Source organism: Mastigoproctus giganteus, chromosome 14 (genome assembly GCF_048544385.1).
Source record: "Mastigoproctus giganteus isolate SK-2022 chromosome 14, ASM4854438v1, whole genome shotgun sequence".
Taxonomy (NCBI): domain Eukaryota; kingdom Metazoa; phylum Arthropoda; class Arachnida; order Uropygi; family Thelyphonidae; genus Mastigoproctus; species Mastigoproctus giganteus.
The window spans coordinates 73597365-73617813 of record NC_143588.1 but is presented as its reverse complement, the minus strand read 5'-3'; positions in this window follow the sequence as shown (position 1 = coordinate 73617813).

Genomic DNA, 20449 nt, shown 5'->3' with positions numbered 1-20449 from the left:
CTGGCATATCCCAAGTTCTTTTGAACGTAATGAATAAGGATTCTGGAAAAGACTCAGTTGTCAACACTGGCTGTATTACCTCGTCTTCTAGCAAACGCAAGATTCAACTTAAAATGGCAATATATTAGGAGAAGGCCAGACAACTCCATAAACAACAGAATGTTTTTAAATAAAAAAAACTTATCAAGACAATCTTAAAAAGAAACATTCCTAATTTAAATTTCTGGAAGGCTTCGCAAATCCTTCGTAAAGAATTTAATCACGAATACAAAGCTGCAGATCACACGGTACGGTGAATCTGATTAATATCCGAACATAAAGAGATTCTAGAATACGATCTTGGAGACAAGAAAACCAATCAATCCGCTTACTAGAAATTGAGTTCTCATTTGCATAAAAAAATTCGGTATAAAGGAAAAGAACAGTGGTTAAAAGTAAACGCTACCCTGAGGAATGCTGAACAGATCACACCCGATTCATCATTAGAATTATCCTTTGCTGAAAATCTCTGATGGTAGAGAAGTGCAGACTTAACAAACTTTAAGATACCCAAGTCTCAATCACCAAGTTTCGAGAATTGAGACTTCACAGGACTCAAGTCATGACAGAAGTAAAAGAAATGCATTTAGAGAACGAAGGAGAAATCGTAATAGTCCAAGAACCACCTTTCTGTACAACCGACAGCATTTGTCACAATTATCAAAGTAACACAATTTGCCTGAATCTTCAGGTACCATACATATTTATAAAGTGGCTGCAAAAGAGACCTCCCTATCACGAAAAATACATCTGAGGCCTACTTAAATTCCAAAACTTTTAAGGCGCTTAATAAGTTCTACAAATAAGAAGTGGGGAGAGCGGAAACCAACCTGAAATTTCAGAAGAAATTCACTAAAAAACTACCACACTTCACTACAAACAAACACAACCAATAAAAAACAGAGAAAGCGCGGGTCTTATATACCTAGGATTTGTCCGTGCCATCTGCATGTCTGACGTCACCATTTCCATGTATTTTGAGTTCACACCCCTTGCAAGAAGTGAACTTCTTCATGAGCGATAGCTTACCTTTATTTCTTTAAATTTCTTTTTATTTAACTCAGTACATCACTTATGATCCAACGCATCATGACCACCCATCTAACAGCGTGTTTGGCCGCATTTCGCAGTGATAACTTCTTACATCTGGGTGGCATCAACTCCACAAGACCATGGAAGGTGTCCTCAGGTATCCTAGATGGAATCGATGTCGGGAGAATTTGGCAGCCAGGGCAGCACACGAAATGCTCGGATATGATCCACGAGTCATTCCTGCAAGATGGGCCTTGTCTTGTTGAAAGAATCCAATACCATCTGGATTGGATGTAGGGCGAAACTTGATCCGAAACAATGTCTCGGTAGACATGTCGACATATATAGTATGTTATGTAGAGCGGCTCAGGAACGATAGCTCAACTCCACCTAGTTCGACAATGCCGAGGTGAAGTGACGAGGACCTAACAACACCGAGGGTGTCTCTCCCAACTCCGCGTTTGTGTCACTTTGTGCATCAAAGACTCAGTGAATGCCAGAATGAAAAAGCGTATGAGTGAGTTCCTGAAAGTGAAATGCAGGATTGTGTTGTTCATCTGGCCGGACGATTAGCCGTTGGCCATCTGGTGCAACCCCCCGTTGTCCACCAACAGCCACTAGGAGGCAGGCCAGGCATAGGGATAGCATAGACTCTGGCAGGCCTTGCACCTAATCGCCTGAGCTTTCAGTGTCAGGGTCTTAAAAAATGTAGTTAGAGTGGGGGTTTAAGAGACAAGAGAGGGAGGAAAAAGATAGAAGTATGGGGATGATAGGGAGGTATCCCCAAAGGATAAAGCCGGGAAAAACTCCACTAAGCGAAAAATGGGGGTGGGTTTACGGTTGAAAGACACTAGACTAGAGTGTCCAGTGTGAGATCACCTTGATCTCTGTCCTACGAGTAACCGCAGGCAATGTCTGGTCCAGTTTAGGATCCAGTGTGGCAACATCTTGTTCACTAGTTTTCGATTTTGGTTGATGATCAGTCTTTCCATTGAGATATTCCATCACATCACGTCCTGTGTTCCATTAAAGGTCAGGTGCCAAGAGTTCGGTCTGGAGATCTAGGTTCTTGTCCTGTGGTTTGTGCTCCTTAGGAGTCTCAGTCAGAATTTTGTTCGTTCTTCCCTGGTGAGGTGCGATCCGAGTGTTGCGATGGTGCTCAAGGCAGACGTCTGGTGTTTGCCACTTCAGGGTCACCTGGTTGAGGTTCTCTAAGGGGTATTTGTCTGTTATTGGGTTGGGGAAGAGTTCTTCTTCTGTTGAAAAGTTCTTCTGCAAACCATGAGAGTGCCGAAAATTCCTCTCTAGAGCCCAAGAGGCGGAACTCCTGGTCCTTTGACGAGTAGGCAATAGTGGTGACGAGGATCCTTCTGAGATCCTCATATAACGGGCAATCGTGAAAGAGGTGCGACCAGGTCTCCTGGTCTCCGTAGGCATATAAGAGGTTATCCAATATCCCAAGGGATGTGAGTTTTCCTTTTATGGAGCCATGGAGAAACCCTGGATGTATCTTGTCAATGTTAGAAATAAATTCGTGGGTAATATCTCCTTTGGTAGATTACGACCATCGCGCCTCTCACGCCAACCATAGAATGCTGGGATACGCTTCTTTTCAACTGCACAGTTATTATTTTATTCCGTGGTTAGGCGAAGGACCGTCTGTGCGGAGCATTTCGAGAGGTAGAAGAGAATATTACATCGAACAACTTCCGGGTCCAATAGTACGGTTGCTGCAAGGATCTACAACGCGTGCCTGCTTACAGTGGAACAGACGCGGGTTATGGTGAGGAGAATCACTCCCTGGATTGTGTCCAGTGCTTTTTAACCTGTGACTGTAGTAATTTTAGAGAACCATATTCCTGATGTATATGTGACTACGTGAACGACGAATGCTTTATATAACAAGGACAGTGTACGTTGATGAAGGCCTCAGTCATGTCACCAGTCCGTGACAACCACGGGAGTATAATTCCTAATCTTCTTCTTGAGGTAGTTTTAAATATGGTCGAAAGTTTAGCTGCTTGTCAAGGATTACTCCAAGATATTTGATTTCAGTGGAGAATCTGATTGTTCCATCTATTTCTATTTGTAGTGGCCTGGCTTTATTTAGGCTTCCTTTCAGGAGTTTCGAATCCGTTTTGGAGGAGGAAATATTTAGGTTATGGTGTTTTACCCATTCTTGCAATTTATTAAGTGCATTTTTAGACAGAGGCTCCAAATCGGCCGTACATAGTCAAAATAAGGTCGACCGCATATGACTGAGCCGTACCTCCTCTAGGACCGTGAAGAAGAAGTTGTCAAGGCCGAGATATGATCTCACAATCAGGGTGTATTGAATGGAGATGTAGAGATGTCCATGAAAACATTCCCCAAACCATGCTACCACCGTCGCCGGCGTCGCCGGCCTGTTTTCATCCGACCATCCAGTCTGATTGCAGCTTTTCACCTACTCGCCGTAGACTAAGCATCCGTCCATCAGCATTTTGGAGCTGGACCCTTGATTCGTCAAACCAGGCGACTCTTTTCCAGTTGTCTGTCCAGAAATGGTAAAATAGTGCTTCCCTGTCCACTACACGCGGAAGTGTCGATGATAGTAGGCAACCTGTCGGTTGCCTAATACGACCTACATGTAGTTCATGAACAGGTTGCCTACTCCGTAGGCCTATCCAAAAGAGCATCCGCTGGATGATATGTTCGGAAACATTTCTCTGTCCGTCCTGGTTGTTGCCTGCTGTTTACTGAGTGACTGTGAGTCTGGGCCTGTTGTCCCAGACAACCGCCGTTCATCTCGACTGTCAACCAGTGATGCTCTCCACCTCCAGGCATGTTGGGTGTGGTTGTGTCTCCCTGTTCGGACCATTCCCGCGACACCTTCACTACAGGGACAATGCCTGGGGCTGATGAGATGCTGGTGCTCGCCTTCCTTGGGCCGAAAATCTTTCTCCGTTCGCATTCCCTAAGTTCCTTCCCTTTGCTCACTGCACGGGCTTCGTACTTACGGATTGCCAGGCACTATTCGTGCTACCCATCCTAGGTGTGGGTTAAGTGGAGACAGGGGTGGTCATAATGTTTTGGCTCTTGGGTATACTGCATTTTTCGTCATCGAACATTTAAATACTGTTTATAATTGACTCCACTTTTCACTTGACTCCACTTATGTTTAATAGATTAAGTTCCCAGAAGGAAAGAAGGAGGTGGTGTTCTCTTCCCCTTCCAGTAACATTGTATGAGCATCATACTTGTATTTTCTGTTTTGTTAAACTGTATGAATGCCTTTCTGTTCTATTTTGATGACCGGTCGTGCACAGTGTTATGGCATACAGAGCGTTTTTGTTTCGTCACATTCTGGTCCTGTCATCAGAGTGAACAGAGATTCATCAGAACGTCTTTTTCAATGCTCCACTGCACAGTGAGTGTATTTCTAACAGAATTTGAATTCGTTTCGAACGTAGGCTGTGATATCTCATCCATGACAAGGTACGAAACGTTGTGGGTTCTGAATTTCCTCTTTGGGTACTACTGTTGTGTTGGGTTGTTATTTGATTGATTGTAGCTTTTCTGTTACCCGACACAAGTTAGCCTCCGTTGACCTCTCGCTTCAAAGAGCTGCTTCCGGCTAAAGGATTTTCGTTGGCTGGATATAATTACCTTAATGGGCCAAGCTCGATGCTCTGTCAAAATAAACAGACCATGCTGTTTCATTAAAAATTCCATTTCTGTCTAAATGATTCTGTGCTGTTCTCTTTAACATTGCTTTTGTGAAATTTTCTGAAACTAAAGTCACACTGAGAGGTCAGAAAATACCTAGTTCACTCTTACAACCGCTTTTATGTACTGGTCAAACATGGACACTTCTCCAATAGTGGGGAATCAATGCCGAGTCCAGTGACGCCTCCATAATTAACCTTGATGATTCAATGCACCCTCTTTTCTTTCTCCCTCAAACCGCAGGGTATATGTGATCAACTCCAACAGCATTACTAGCTATTAGGCTCCTAAGTTTTTCCACTAAATAATCTTCGGAAATTTCAATATTGCTAATATCAAACCTTCCATTTTCACTCTCAGATTCCCCTCGCCAAGAAGGGTGTTTCTAATGTAAATATTGATGCAAATCACCTGTTCAAAGCATCTCCAACTTCAGCACGGTTAACTAAGACTTTTTCTGCATCCAGTAAGAAAAGCCCGATGCAATTCGTGCTTTTCTTCTTTTTATTCGTTGACTTCAAAAATTCCTTGTCCGCGCTTTTTACTCCCTTAGTCAGCGATTTTTCATAATCCGCCTGTTGTTGTTTTTGTAATAGAGTTTAGGAGCATTAGCGACTAATGCCATATTGCTCGGTGTATACTGTCTGTAAATTGTGTGTGGTCTGAGATTGATTTTCTGTTTGCTGGACGAAAAACCCGAGTTTCCGGGAGAGAAATCCATGCTAACCTCGCTTGAATTCAACGAACTCAGTCACGTTGTGAAAAAGGCTGAGGACAATTCCTCATGTCATCGATGGGACTCGAACTCATATTTTCCATCCGGTGTGAGGATAACAGCCATCCTACCGACTGAGTTACCCACGAGGGCATAATTCACCTGTGCAAGCTTAACCTATCCTGTTGTACTATTTCAGATTCGTGCGTAGCTGTTATAACCTTCAGTATTTTTAACCGTCCCCCAACCTTTGCCAGTCTTCTTTCTCTGCTCTGTTAAACTCTCTAGTTCATTATCGATCCATCTCGGAATCCTCCTTCTTAGTGGTATTTACACATTTACCTTTTGTGATTACATCTTTAAAAGTACCATAATTCTAATGTATCCATCGCTCTCTCTCTCTTCATCATTCAACTTCGTGGTCACTCTCTTCTAATAGTTCTTGTACTGTCTGCCCTATGATGTCATCTTTTTCAATCCTTCCTAAATACATCGTACATATCATAGTGAAACTCGTAATCCCTAATTATCCGGTGACACTTCGTTTGTGGTAACTTTATCGTATCAGCGTTAGTCGTGAGCAAGAGATCGAATTCACGCATTTCTTGACAAAACCCTAACAGGACACTTAAGACGTGTGCAAGCGCTAATTTGACCCATATCATTAGATAAAAGCGCATCTGTATTACCGTTGCCTGCCATAACTATCAATTTCCTCAACCCTTAAGGTACCATCAATGCTATTGGTAAGAACCCTTATATCACCAGTGTTGAAATGTCCAGGGTGTCCATAAAGTCCTGTTCCTAATTTAAAATTTATTTATGTCAGAACCAAAAGATATAGAGCAATGCAGTATTATGCAAATTATTATGAAATTCCAATAGTTTATGTTCTTCAGTACGCTTCAAACTGTGCAATCTTCGTAGTCCTTAGAATACCAAGGTGAAATTCCACTTCTTGCTATGTACGGGCCAGCATACCAACATTCATTTTTTATCTATCCTTCAGCGAAGAGTTTCAATGTTAGTAATGGGTGTTCTTCTGTACTCTAAATCCTTAAGGTAACCCGATAGGAATAAGTCGATGGTAGTGATGTTTGGGGAACTTGGAGGCCATGACAATTGGTGCATCACGGTCCATCAATCTACCAGGAAATGTTTCATCGGGAAAAAATGTTTAATTTTTCTGGATGAAGCATTTTTCTCCACACTGGAGTGTGAATGAAGCATTTCAAGAAATGTTTCATTCTCATTCCAGTGTAGAGTGCTCCATCCTATCCAAAAATGATGATTGGCTGTTAACTCTTCTAGCTGAGTGATCCCAAACTGCTGCAGCATGTCAGATAAATGTTTCCTTTGATGTTCTTCTCACAAACGAAAAATGGACCTATGATCCTATCGTGCATGACCCACACAAACGTTTAACTTGGGCCATCACGAATCTCATGCAGGTTTCTCGAACCCCATATCCCAATGTTGCGGCGATTCATATGTACAGAAACGTGGAAAGTAGCTTCAACAGAGTAAAGCACCATCTTTAGGTATTCGTTGAATTCATCAATTGAAGCCGGTAGGGAACGAGCGAATGCATAGTGCCAAGGAAGATAACTTCGCTGCAAAGCTTGGACAATTTTTACTTTGTATTCAGAGACGTAATCGCTTGTGCAAAACTTTATGGATTGTTATTATTATTATTATTATTATTATTATTATCATCAATTTATTTCTCTTATGAGAACACCCGGTTACAGCCACAGGCTAGAGGGTGAACATACATATACAACTATGTTACAAAACATACATCTATGTTACAGTTATAAAATACATAAAATACATAATATCTGATTTATAATTATCTGGAATATAGAATATTTCAGTTAATAATTACTTACTACCGTAAACTGGTAAGAACTTAATACCATGACAATTGAAGCATACCTTTTGCTTAAACAGACACAAGTGAGAGTTTCACCATATTTACATGAACACAAATATTTACAGCCAAGCAACGTACAGCATTTGAAACCAGAGGAATGACTGCGATACAGTAAAATAATAAAAAAAAATTTGAAAGTTCAAATTTCCAGCAGTCGTCTTCTTTTGTGGGATTAGAGTTGTGTAGGTAGGACAATCCTGACATCTATTTCTTGATGAGGTCGGGTTTCCTAAAGCCCAGTGGCTTGTGTCTGGCCGAACAAGGTGCTGGAACTGTATCCTTAATTACATCTGTATTTGCAAGTAAGAGTTTCTGAGAACTTCCTTTCTGTAGGATTTGCAATTGCAGAGCTTTTCAGGATTGATATTGAGGTTGTTGAATAGCTGGATGGTGTTTGCTGGAAAGAATCTTCCGAGGCTATCTAACTGCGTAAATGCCGATTTCAGTTGTGGTTTCTTTTCTGCAACTCTTCTTGGTTTTTCGCCGGGTATTTTTATCCACTCTCGGGCTTTCGGTGCGTCCAGTCGTCCCGTTAAAAGCTGAGCGAGGGTCATTATGTTCCTTGACGTTATTGTTTGTCTCCAGGGTGTGACCTCTAAATTGGAGTATAGTATAGCTCTTGAGATGGTAAAAGGCTTAGCTGAAATTCTGTTCAGCCATCTCAAGAGCCAGTATTCGAGTCCTAGAAAGGCTTTGATACTGCATTCGGGAGCTGAAGACCAGATTTGTGCCGCGTATAGGGGAATAGGAGTAACACATCTGTTGATGTATTGCTTCATCAGACCGGGGTCTCTAATACCGGTGAGCTCCTGCCTGGTTGCCCAAAGCGCCGCGTATGTTTTGTTGATTTTGGTAACTGCAGTTCACGTGAAGCAAGACGAATCAAATTTTGAAGACTGCACTGGAATAATGCTTGAAGACTTTTAGTGGTATCTTAAAGACACACGTGGAAGTCCGCTTAGAGAGAGTTTCATATTAACTTGCAGTAGACGCCATAGCTCTAGGTCTTTTGGTTGACATAATTTCGGTTCAAAATAGGAACATGTGTGTGTGCGTGTGTGTGTGTATACTGGTTCAGGGTGGTTCCCAGGCAAATGCCCATCTCCACCTAAATCATTTAAAACAGAAAATCTGTAAAGTGGACGTGATAAATAAAAAGATAGCTAAGAAATAAGAAGACAAAACATATTTTGAAAAGAGAAGTAAAGTAAAAAAAAAAAAAAATTTAAGTTAAGTTAAGTGTATAAACAAGAAATTTTGAATAGAAAAGAATAAAAGTAAATATAAGAGAAATGTTTGTGAGTGTAGTATGTTGTTTATGTCAGGTCACTTTGCCATCAGAAAGCAGCTGAACTCTTCAACTGCAATCTGATGCCCATCCTTGGCACGTGGCGCCGGACCTGGTTCTATCTTTAAAAGCTGAAGCGCCAAAGCGCAATTAAACACTCAACAGAGAGAGTGCTAGACTGTTGAGCGCCAGCTGTCCAGCCTTGGGTCGCCCAATCCCAAGAACTTAACAACAACCGAACAAAAAAATAAATAAATAAATAAATAAAAAAAATAAAAAAAAACCACTTAAGTGGTCCATGCCCAGGAACCCCAGACCCGACCAAAAGCTTCCAGGTCTGAAGCTCCCAAGTCCTGATGCAATCAATCAAGATTCTGGTTGTAGACGGCCAATTCAATGTCCGTGAGGTTTCGTATGATAGATCTTTTAGGGAACACAGCATTTGCATACTCTTGTAAGGCCTGAAAGTTGTTAACTCCTTGCACTAATGTATGTACGTTATCTTCATTAAAATTAGCTATCTGTTTTCCTAAAAGGCACCGTTCAGCATTATAATAAGAACAAGAGAACAAAATATGCTGCCAAGTCTCTGCCGCTCCACAAGAACACCATGGATCCGGCTCCAACCCTCGAGAAGACAGTTTATCTCTGATCGATCCATGACCTGTTAGCAAAAAACTGGTATACATAGAGGGACAGAACCACGACGACACCGGTTTAGTAATAGCAAAATCTGCCACAGGAACGATCTTCCTGGTTATCTCTCCCACCTCTGAAGAACTCCACCGTGCTCTCAATATTCCGGCCAACCCAGTCCAAATTCGAAGTTTCTCCTCCTTAACTGTAGCTGTAAGATTCAATGACATCCCTAGATATTGTGCAGGAATACCTTTCCGTATCGCATACATCATTCCTCTATAGACCACATATAAATCCAGAGGTAACAATCCAGCAATCACCTGAAGTGCCACCGTAGACAAAGTCCGTGGTGCATACAAATAAGTCAGTATCATAGAACGTTGCAACGCCATTAACTTACGTTGGATTCTGGCCTTGAACACATCCGCAATCCATGCACCGGCAGCATAAGCAATAATTGGTAAAAAGATCGTCTTGTAATATAAACTCAGTTTTTTTACTAAGACCCCATTCTCTTCTTGAAATTCGTACAACTGAGCAAATAAACTTCTTTATTTTGTCATTCAAATGTCCAACATGTAAATGGAACCTCATCCTATCATCCAGTATCACCCCCAAGTACTTAATGTTGGACACAAAAGGAATTGCCTTCCGTTTAACACTACTCTAGGTGGGCGGTTATAATTAAAATGATTTTTAAATACCATGAATTTAGTTTTTGTGGATGAAATTTTCAACTTGTTCAAGGCAGCCCAATCAGCAAGGTCCACCAAAACTTCCTGTATTCTATGCTCCAACACAATTCTAGATCCACCCGGGACCCCCACAATCAAATCATCCGCGTACGCCACACGGAAACAACTTATAGCTAGAGACTTCTGCAACCACTGATCCAGTACGGCATTCCAAAAAATTGGACCCAGCACTGATCCCTGTGGACATCCTCGGCCTACATAATAGCTATACATTAAGTGCTTCGCACATACCTTTATCAATCTATCTCTAAAATATGAACGTATTACTCCATATAAATACCGGTCACAGCCAGACCTCCTCAAAACACTCAGGACACTCTCCCACCACACGGAGTCAAAAGCACCTTCAAGATCTACAAACACAACCAAAACATATTTCTCGGAAGAGGACTTCACATGATTAATTAATGACAATATTGCCTCCTCGGTCGAATGACCCTTCTTGAAGCCAAACTGAAAATTCGACATAGCATTACCAACAGTCAGGACGTCAACTATTCTAGGAAGCAATAACCTCTCGAACAGCTGACCGAGGTTTGATAAAAGCGAAATTGGCCTATAAGCTCGAGGATCGTCACGAGGCTTACCGGGCTTGTGTAGAATCTTGAGAAGAGCCACTTTCCACGATCTCGGGAACACTCGCTCCAACAAACATTTATTATACATTTTGAGCAATACATCTGGGCAGACCTCGAAAAACTTCAACACAATTTTATTTTCTAACAGATCCAACCCTGGACATTTTTTAGTGTTCAACCTCGCGGTGGCTATCCCCAGCTCAAACAACGAAAACAAACTTATCTCCGATGAACCATCGTACACCAGATTACTCAGAGGTATTCTGGCCTGATCAACTGTATCCGACTCCAACACATCCTCAGGAAAACGTTCCCCAACTATCCGTTGAACAGTACTAAACCAATCATCAGTTTCCACCCCTTCGGTCACCACAGTATTGCAAAATTCACCTCGTACCAACTTATCCCGTGATATTCTGTAAATCAGACCCCAAGGGTCCGAATTTCCCACCTCCTTGACCAGTTTCTGCCAGCATTCCTGCTTGGCTCGAGCAATTTCTTTGTGATACTGTCGTCTTAAAAATCGATAATTACCAGCAAGCAACTCCACATCACGCCCAGACTGGTGTCTGCCTCGCTGTAACTCTCTTCTAGCCCTCATCACCCTAAACCTCAAAACAGTCAGTTCGACTGACCACCATGGTACCGGGACCACTTTAGATTGTTTTCTTTTAGCACAATGCAACGTGGCTTGAAACAAATGGTACTCAACGTGAGCTACCAACTCCTCCGCATTCAAATTATTCAGGGATAATACAAATTCATCATTGTACACTGATTTCAAATAACTACCAAATTTATCCCATTTAACTCTTTCCATAGAAAATCTTCTCAAAGTACCAGTTCCAAAATCCCTCCGCATACTATCAGGAGCAACACAGAAGGAAATAGCTCTATGATCACTGTTCAGCAAATCAGAATGCACATCCCAATTCAGTATTCTCTCCGCGTACCCGAGAGAAACAACAGTGACGTCAATATTTGACTGGCCGTGACAAGTAGAAACAAAAAAGGTTTATCGGGTAAATTCTGTACACTTAAATTGTGTTAAAATCAAGTCTTCCAACAGAGATCCAAGAGAATCAACAACACCACTATGCCAAAAATGAGATTTAGCGTTCAAATCCGCAGCCAGTATTAGTCCATTCCCAGCAAACCTCGAACAAATCCTATCCAGATGATGCAAACAAACCAGAAAATCTGCCAAAGGAGAACAATATGCAGAAACCAAACAAAAGGAAAGATCCCTCAGGGCCACCATCGTGCATACTATATCTGCAGAACATTCATTAGTAATGGCCGTCAATACAATATCCCGATTCAAAACCACCATAGCTGACTTTGGAGGAACATCTGTAGCAGCAAGAACTGGGCATGACGACGGGTATCCCATAACCTTGTATGCATGTCATCCCACTTGGGCCGTATAGTATGGCTCCTGAATACAAACCAAATCAAACTCACTCTCAAAAGCTGCAACACGAATTTCATCAGCTACAGCACGAGACCGTTGTCCATTTATCTGCAAAACTTTTAAACCTGTGAAGTGATTTAAGTTCTCTGTGGTAGATTGAAAATAATTGTCGTTACTCATTATATGTTCTCCTGTCTATCATCTCAACAACTCTGATATATTCTGGACACTTATTGTCTCGGACTGAGTGATCATGGTCGCGACCTCTCCTCTTACAGTTGATACATTTAGGGGAACTCTTTGCTGGGACACTCAGCATAAATATGACCACTATTTGCACAGTGGCCACATGACACCGTTTTATATGAACAGTTCAGCGAAGAATGGCCATAGCCAAAGCAACGAAAACACTTGCTTACCACAGTAAATTTTTTAAAACGGTGTGATCCAAATCCCAAAAAGATTCTGTTGTTCTTAAACAAGCATTTATAGAGACGAGGGCTAAATCCTATAATCCAGTTTGTAACATTTGGTCCCGAACCTGAATTAAACCTAAAAGAAACCTCTTGATTAACCTCCTCCTGAGTAACATTAAAATCCTGAAGGTTTTTACAATACAAGTCCTCGAGTATATCCTGTTTTGTGAGATCCTTGGGAACACCATAAATTAACACAGTTGGATTGGAAAACTTAGGTTTCTCAACCTACAAACCCGCTTGTTTAAATGTTAAATTCTCGGTTATCTTACTTACGTCATCTTGGCAAGTTGTCTCCATCAGAACTGCTTTGTTTCGCAATAGACGAATATTTTTAATTTTCATGTTTTTGTACTCTTGTTTTTTAAACGCCTCAGTCACTGTCGATTTGACGCTCAGACTAGAGTCAATCTCAGAGCCTTCTGATGGACGAAAAATAACGATGTTATTAGGGTCAGACTGGGATTCAGGAGCCCCGCGAACAGAACCGCGAGCACTCTCACGATTCCCGACTAACTTCGATAAAACTGGTTCATCCTCTCCAATCAAACCACCTCCAACAACCTTTGCAAATGTTTTATATCTAGGATTCAAAACTTCCTGACTCAGTCTGCGTCTTCAACAAATTACTAAAAAGTTCCGCGCGAGTCTCAAGCTCAGGTGAGCGTACCTTTAAGCGCTCATTGTCCACTGTAGAGTAGAGTCGTATTCACTGCTTCCACATCTGCCCAGAAGCCCAAGATGCTGTTGTTGTTGTGGGGGTTTTATGGCGCATAAGCTGCTTTGGCTATAATGCGCCTATTCCTTTATTGTATTAATATATGAGAAATTCTTGTCACATCAGAAAAGGCAGAAATCAGAAATGACTGAAAACTCCAATTTGTTTCAGAAAGTTAAAAAATTCCGGAATATTTGCATTGTCACCAATGATATTCTCTAGAGTTATTGGTTTTCGAGGGTTAACCAAAGATAGCAGGGTGGTATTTCTGTTTTGTTTATAGTATGGACATTCAATGAGAATGTGTTTCACTGTCAAATTTAGAGAACAATGTGGACACTGTGGTGGATCATCTCCTGTGAGTAAATGAAGATGGGTCAGGTAAGTATGACCTATTCTAGCTCTTGAAAGAATTACTTCTTCCCGCCTTGATGTCCGGACACTGGAGAGCCAGATTTTCGGAACTTGTTTAATCTGTAAGAGTTTATTATTCGTTTGGGAATGCCATAGTGCTGTCCATTCTGATAGGCATGCAGCATGAATCATTAGTGCGTAGTCTGAGGCTGGAACAGGGATATTGGTTAAATCTAAGCTGGTTGGGTTTTTTGCAGCTTTATCAGCCAGTTCATTGCCTAAAATATCAGAATGTGCTGGTATCCAACAGAAGGTGACCAGTTGGTGGCGTTCTATAATCTTTAGCAATAATTTTCTAATTTCATTTATAACAGGGTGAAATTTATCTGAGGAACTACACAAAGCCTTGATTGAGCTGAGGGAATCAGTGTAAATTACTGATTTTAAAAAGCAGTCAGGAGAGAGATTTTTTAAAGCTAGTTTAATTGCGAATAATTCAGCTGAAAAGATACTGAATTCAGGAGGAAGGGCTGCTGATACAATTGTATTCGGAAACACTGCAGCTGCTCCAACTTTTGAATTGGATTTAGAGCCATCTGTGTATATTGGTAAAAAATCAATATATTTTTGAGTGTGAACAGCATGAACTTGTCTGATATTTGATGATTGCAAGATATTCTTTCCCCACTGACAGAGGTAAGTGTCACAGGTCGGTATAGGAGGTGGAACCCATGGTGGTTGAGTACAAGTGGCGACTTGTTTTACGGAATGGATGGATACATTCCAAACCTGCAGTAGTTCAAGGAGGCGATGACCAGCTGGTTTTACTATGCTAGGTTTATTTCTGTACAGATTTTCAAATGGCGGATTGAAAAGATATGGCTGAATGGGATGTGAGGCACAACTTTGTATCTTGACAGAATACTTCAGCAAAAGCAATTTCCTACGTAAAGATAGTGGCGGCTCGTGAGCATCAATGTATAGGCTATGTGCTGGCGATGTTCTGAATGCGCCAAGTGCAATCCTCAGTGCACTGTGTTGTACTGGATCAAGCCAGCGTAATGCGCTCTTTCTGGCAGAGTCATAAATGGGAGCTCCATAATCAAGACGAGATCTGATTAATGCCCTGTATAATCGAAGAAGGGAGGTACGATCTGCACCCCACGTTTGTGCAGATAAAGCTCTTAGTATGTTTATCTTTTTTAAGCAGGCAGTACGTACTTTTTTAATGTGCTCTAAGAAATTTAGCTTGTTGTCCATGATTAAACCTAGAAATCTAATATTACTAGTGACTGGGATGGAGATATTAGAGATGTAAAGTTCAGGATCCAGATGAAGTTTGCGTTGTCTACAAAAATGGATAGCAACTGTTTTCTGCTGCGAAAGCCTATAGCCGTTAAGACTGGCCCATTGCTGTATTTTATTTAATGATATCTGAAGTTGTCGTTCAATAGTTCTCATATTTTGGGAATGACAGGAGATGGAAAGGTCATCTGCATAAAGGTAAGTTTCTACAGTATTTGGAAGTTGTTTAGTGATAGAATCTGTTCTTAGAGCAAAAAGAGTGGCACTCAGTACTGATCCCTGTGGAACACCTTCTTCCTGAATGAAAGTTGCAGAGAGGGCATGTTGGTATCGTACTTGAAACGATCTAGTGTGTAGAAAATGCTTTATAAATATAGGAAGGTTGCCCCGCAGACCAAGAGAGTAAAGATCTCTTAGTATGCCATGCCGCCAGGTGGTATCAAAAGCCTTCTCTATATCTATGGAAACCATTACTAGATGTTCATGCTTAATAAAGGCATTACGAATGGCAAATTCAGCTTTCACCATAAGGTCCAAGCATGACCTGTTTTGACGAAAGCCATACTGACTATTGCTCATTAACTGTTCTGACTCAATGATCCAGACGAGTCGACAGTGGACAATTTTTTCTAGAATTTTGCTGAGGCAGCTTGAGAGGGATATTGGTCTATAGCTATGGGGATTGGTTGGATCTTTTCCAGGTTTTAAGAATGCCAAAACAGTAGAATGATGCCAAGAAGTTGGATAGACATTTTCTAGAAAAATACGATTGTAAAAGAGCAGAAGGAGATGCAATGCTCTGTCATCAAGATGTTGTAGCATGGCGTAATAGATTCCGTCTGGTCCGGCAGCACCATTGTGAGCTGTTCCGATAGCATGTAAGAGTTCGGAATATTGTAGAGGTTTGTTATGCGGCAGAAGAAGAGCAGTTTGGAAGTTAATAGAGTGCTGTTCTGCAGTGTTTTTAATTCTCTGGAAAAGTGGAGTGTAAGCTGCTTCCGCTGAGATTTCAGCAAATGTGTTGCCCAAAGCATTTGCGATATCTAAAGGACTAGATAGATCTTGCCCATTATAGGACAGAATTGGTGAAGGTACGGTAGGAAACTTACCAGAAAGTTGTCTAATTTTTTTCCATATTATTTTTGTGTCAGTGTTTTTGTTAATGCTTGATGCAAAACGGATCCAGGATTCTTTCTTGGCTTGCCTTTGTATGAAGCGTGCTTTTGCCTTTAACTTCTTATAATTAATTAGATTGGGTGTTGTTGGATATTTCCGAAACAAATTCCAGGCTTTATTTTTTGCTTTTTTGGCTTTTGTGCATTGCTCATTCCACCAATAATTATAATGCTTACGAACCGAGGGATTTGACAGTGGTATTGTGTCTTTAGCTACATTTAGGAGATGTGACGTGATGTATTCTGTCACATCATCGATAGGCTTGAGACGGATTTTTTGCTCATCAAGAGATGTTGATGACCGGAATTTTGCCCAGTTTGCTCGGGCAAATTTCCATTTTCTGAAGGGTTGAGCTGGAGGGGCCTGTGCTATTAATAGGTTGCATACGATTGGGAAGTGATCGCTACCCATTGGATCATTTAAAACATACCACTCTATGGTCGGGACCAGTAATGGAGAACAAATGGAGAGATCTATGGCTGAGGTATGTCCATTTGGGAGCTGAACGTGAGTGTGTGTGCCAGTATTGAGTATAGTGAGGTTTACTGCCTCTATTAGGCTCTCAACGAGTTGACCTCGTCTATCTAATTTAGGATCGCCCCATAAGGGGTGGTGCCCGTTGAAGTCCCCTAACATACAGAGAGGTGGAGGTATCTGTATAAGGAGATCTTCAAGATCTTTTAAACAATAGGTACAGTTTGGCTGTAAGTAGATTGATACTAATGTTATTTCAATATGGAGCGTTATACGCACAGCAACGGCTTCTATTTCAGTTTGAAGTGGAATATGTTTAGATGGGGTCTTTGAATTTATCAGGATTGCTACACCACCATGGGCAGCATTTGCTGTGTTACGATCCCTTCGATAAAGGCAATAGTTCTTTATCGAAGGAGAAATTTGCAAAGTTAAGTAAGTTTCCTGAAGACAAAGGGCAACTGGAGAAAATCTATTTATTAGATCTTGGATATCGACTGTATTGCAACGAAAGCCTCTGCAGTTCCATTGTAAAATACAAGGCATTATTTGTGTTTAGTTGATGGAGCTGATTCTGACTGCTTTTTGAAAGTGACTGGTTTATGGCGTTCCAATTTGTGTTTGTCTTTTTTTTGGAAGACTGGCCGACCAGTGTCCATGTCTTCCTCTTCGGCATGGATTTCTAAAAGAGGATCTTCCTCTATAGATGTTCCATCTGTTTCCATTGTTGTGTCTCGAATATTTTTGATTATATTTGAATTTGTATTACATGGTGTGGTAGCACCCATTGGAGGAGGAGTTTCCGCTGGTATTGTAAGAGGAGTATTATTTGCTTGGTCTGCGAGTTTGGGTTGTTGTTTACGTACATTTGGTTTTTCCTCAGAGAGGACAGTTCTAGCCCAATCTGAAATGGAAATATTAGTAGGAACTGTAACAATAGTTTGAGTAGAGACTGTTTGGTATTTTTTAACTGCATTAGCATAGGAAATATTTTTATTCATAGTAGGTAACACTAGTCTTCTCGCTTCTGGGTAACTCACTTTGTTCTCGACCTTGTATTTTACAATTTGTTTCTCCGTTTTCCATTTTTCACAACTTCTGGAATAGGCAGGATGATCACCTTTGCAATTTGGACAGGTCATTTTTGTTGTCGTACAGTCACTTTGTATGTGATCCGAGGAACCACAGTTGGGGCAGACAGGAACTCCTCTGCATACAGTTTGTGAGTGGCCATACTTTTGACATTTAAAACATCTTAAAGGATTGGGAATGTACGGGCGGATACGGCAAAGTAAAGCCCAAGATGCGACTAGCAGCGACAGCAGTAACCCCGCAGGATTCGGAAAACAAAAAATCTGTGAGGGCTTTTTTAATCCTTGAAACCGCAGAACATATTCCAGAAACCTCCTGGACCCGTTCAGAAACGGGGAGAAGAAGTGACTCAGAGATGGGAGCCGATATTGAGTTGCCCATCAAGTGGGCAACTCAATATCGACTCCCATCTCTGAGTCACTTCTTCTCCCCGATTCTCATCTGATACAGGTGAACTGGAAGGATCAAACACTTCTTCTCCCTCAGGCTCCACTAACGTGGATGATTCCACAATTAACTTAGGGGGGCAAACTACATTATCTTTGTCTGTATTACTGATTATGTCCCTGTCTCCATGAGGCACAACCCTAGGGGTCAAAGGAACCTTACGACCTTTTAATGTTTTAAAAACCTCAGGAGATCTTAACGCTGATGACTCCGAGTCAGTAGAGGTACCTCCCTCAGAATCGTGTTTACCTTGTTCTATGTCAATAGGAACAGATTTTTTCCGTTTATTTTTACTTTTATCACCCTTAGAACTTCCCTTGATTGATGTAACAACATTTTTACCCTTTTGTTTCTTACGGGGTTCTGGTTTATCCCCAGACTCGCCAGAGAACACCCCCTATGCATCCAAATCCCCAACTATCGCCCTACTAGATTCTGTATCCATAATGTATGTTTTGTTTAAAGAAAACAGTACCAAAGTTCTCCTTAATCTCTAATAAGTCCTCTTCTTCCTGTAATAAAATTTCTTTATTTATTTATTAAAGGGATCCTCTTCTTCTTGACTGTCCTGTTATTCCTTACACTTACCTCTCACCTACAAAAAAAATCTGGTTCAAAATATATATATTTTCCAATGTTAACCAATGGGTAAAAATCAGCATAAAAGTTTTGATTTTGCCTAAACCCAGTTTCTGTATCTCAGCTCCTAATCACCAGATGGAGCTGGAAAAAATCTTGAGAAATAAGTAATTTCTTTAAGAACTCACCCACCAAAGATGAGAACCTCAATCCCTATAGTTAAGGAGATATTGAATTTTAAAGTTTTGCTAATTTTAGCCCAAAACAAGCCCACCATAAATCCTATGTTAACCTATGTGAAAAAGTCCATCCATAGGAAAACATTGAATATTCAAATTTTTATGTCAAAATTCCACTTGATATTATATAACCACCACAGGTAGGTGTCACTATCAGTGTTATGGTGTATCCCTGGATACTTAAAAAAGAATTAAAGCCAGGTAGCCATCTTGTCCCATATAAAGTCTATGGACCAATGCAATTTCTATGGGAAAATTCACTATAGGATTTCCACAATGCTTTTCCTATGGAGAAATGTTTCTCTATGTGAAATGAGAGCAAAAATTGTTGAAAAATTTAAAACAGTTATTTCTGTGTAAATACTCAACCCCAACTCCCAAAACTTAACCTCTAGACTCACCACCTCATATATTTTCACTGACACATATTTTTTCAGCACAGGGGTTGCTAAAGACGCACAAACACATCCAAAAAGTAGGAGCACATTTTAACTTGACTTTCACACTGTTATCTATTAAATACTCTCAAAATAGGAACATTTCCATTTTTTTCCATTTATTTACAACCACAATTTTATGTACATTCTCATGATATAAACAATTTATATACAATATTATATACAGTTTTATGGACATTATCATATATATAGGACTTCATGCACAACCTGTACTCCATCTGTACAAAATGGATTCCTTCTATCTATAAGTGCAGGCCATACTGATTAAAAGTTTCCGCCAAAGCCTTTCCGAGTCCCTCTTAAGTTAATCCATAAAGCTTTCAGCATATAGTCCCTCTCATTTGGCATGAGCCAAATTGTAAGTTTCAGATTTTCAGGCGGCCTTGAACGTTGGCGCCCTGGTGCAGTGCACACCTTGTTCGTACGTTTTCTCAAAAAGTGCACAATGGCAATAGTCTTCTTTGCCCACCCTGGAACTGTATCAAAGCGTTAAAAATATAAATAAAACAAAAAAGAGAAATATTTGTAGATTAAATAATTTTTATTATGCCTTGAGCAACTTATCACATAAAAAGCATTTTATGGCTTGTAGCTCTTATACCTTGTTGAATGGCTTGCCATCTATCGGTTGAAGATTCAAGCAGAATTCTTACTAGTGGTTTGTTTTTCAAGTGCTGCCATCTTTTAGACGATATTAGAAACCTTAATCACTGAGAACTAAGAAATCTGTATTGAAACTCGCCAATGTTCGATTCGGGGGGTTGCAGGTGACCCCCCCCACACAAAAAAAAAAAAGAAAAAAAAGAGAGAGGGAGTGAGAGACATCCCGCAAGTGCAGGCTAGGTACAGCTAGCAAGGCCAGTCAGTAGGAGCCGACAACTTGGTGGAAATCCAGCAGCGTGAGTCCTGTTATGGTGGATGGCTCTTGTTCGGGAAGTACTACTCCAGGTGTCGTCATTGGGACTCATTTGGTGAGTCTGTGTCGCATCCAGACTGAAGACTGATCCAGTAGTCCATGATAACGAAT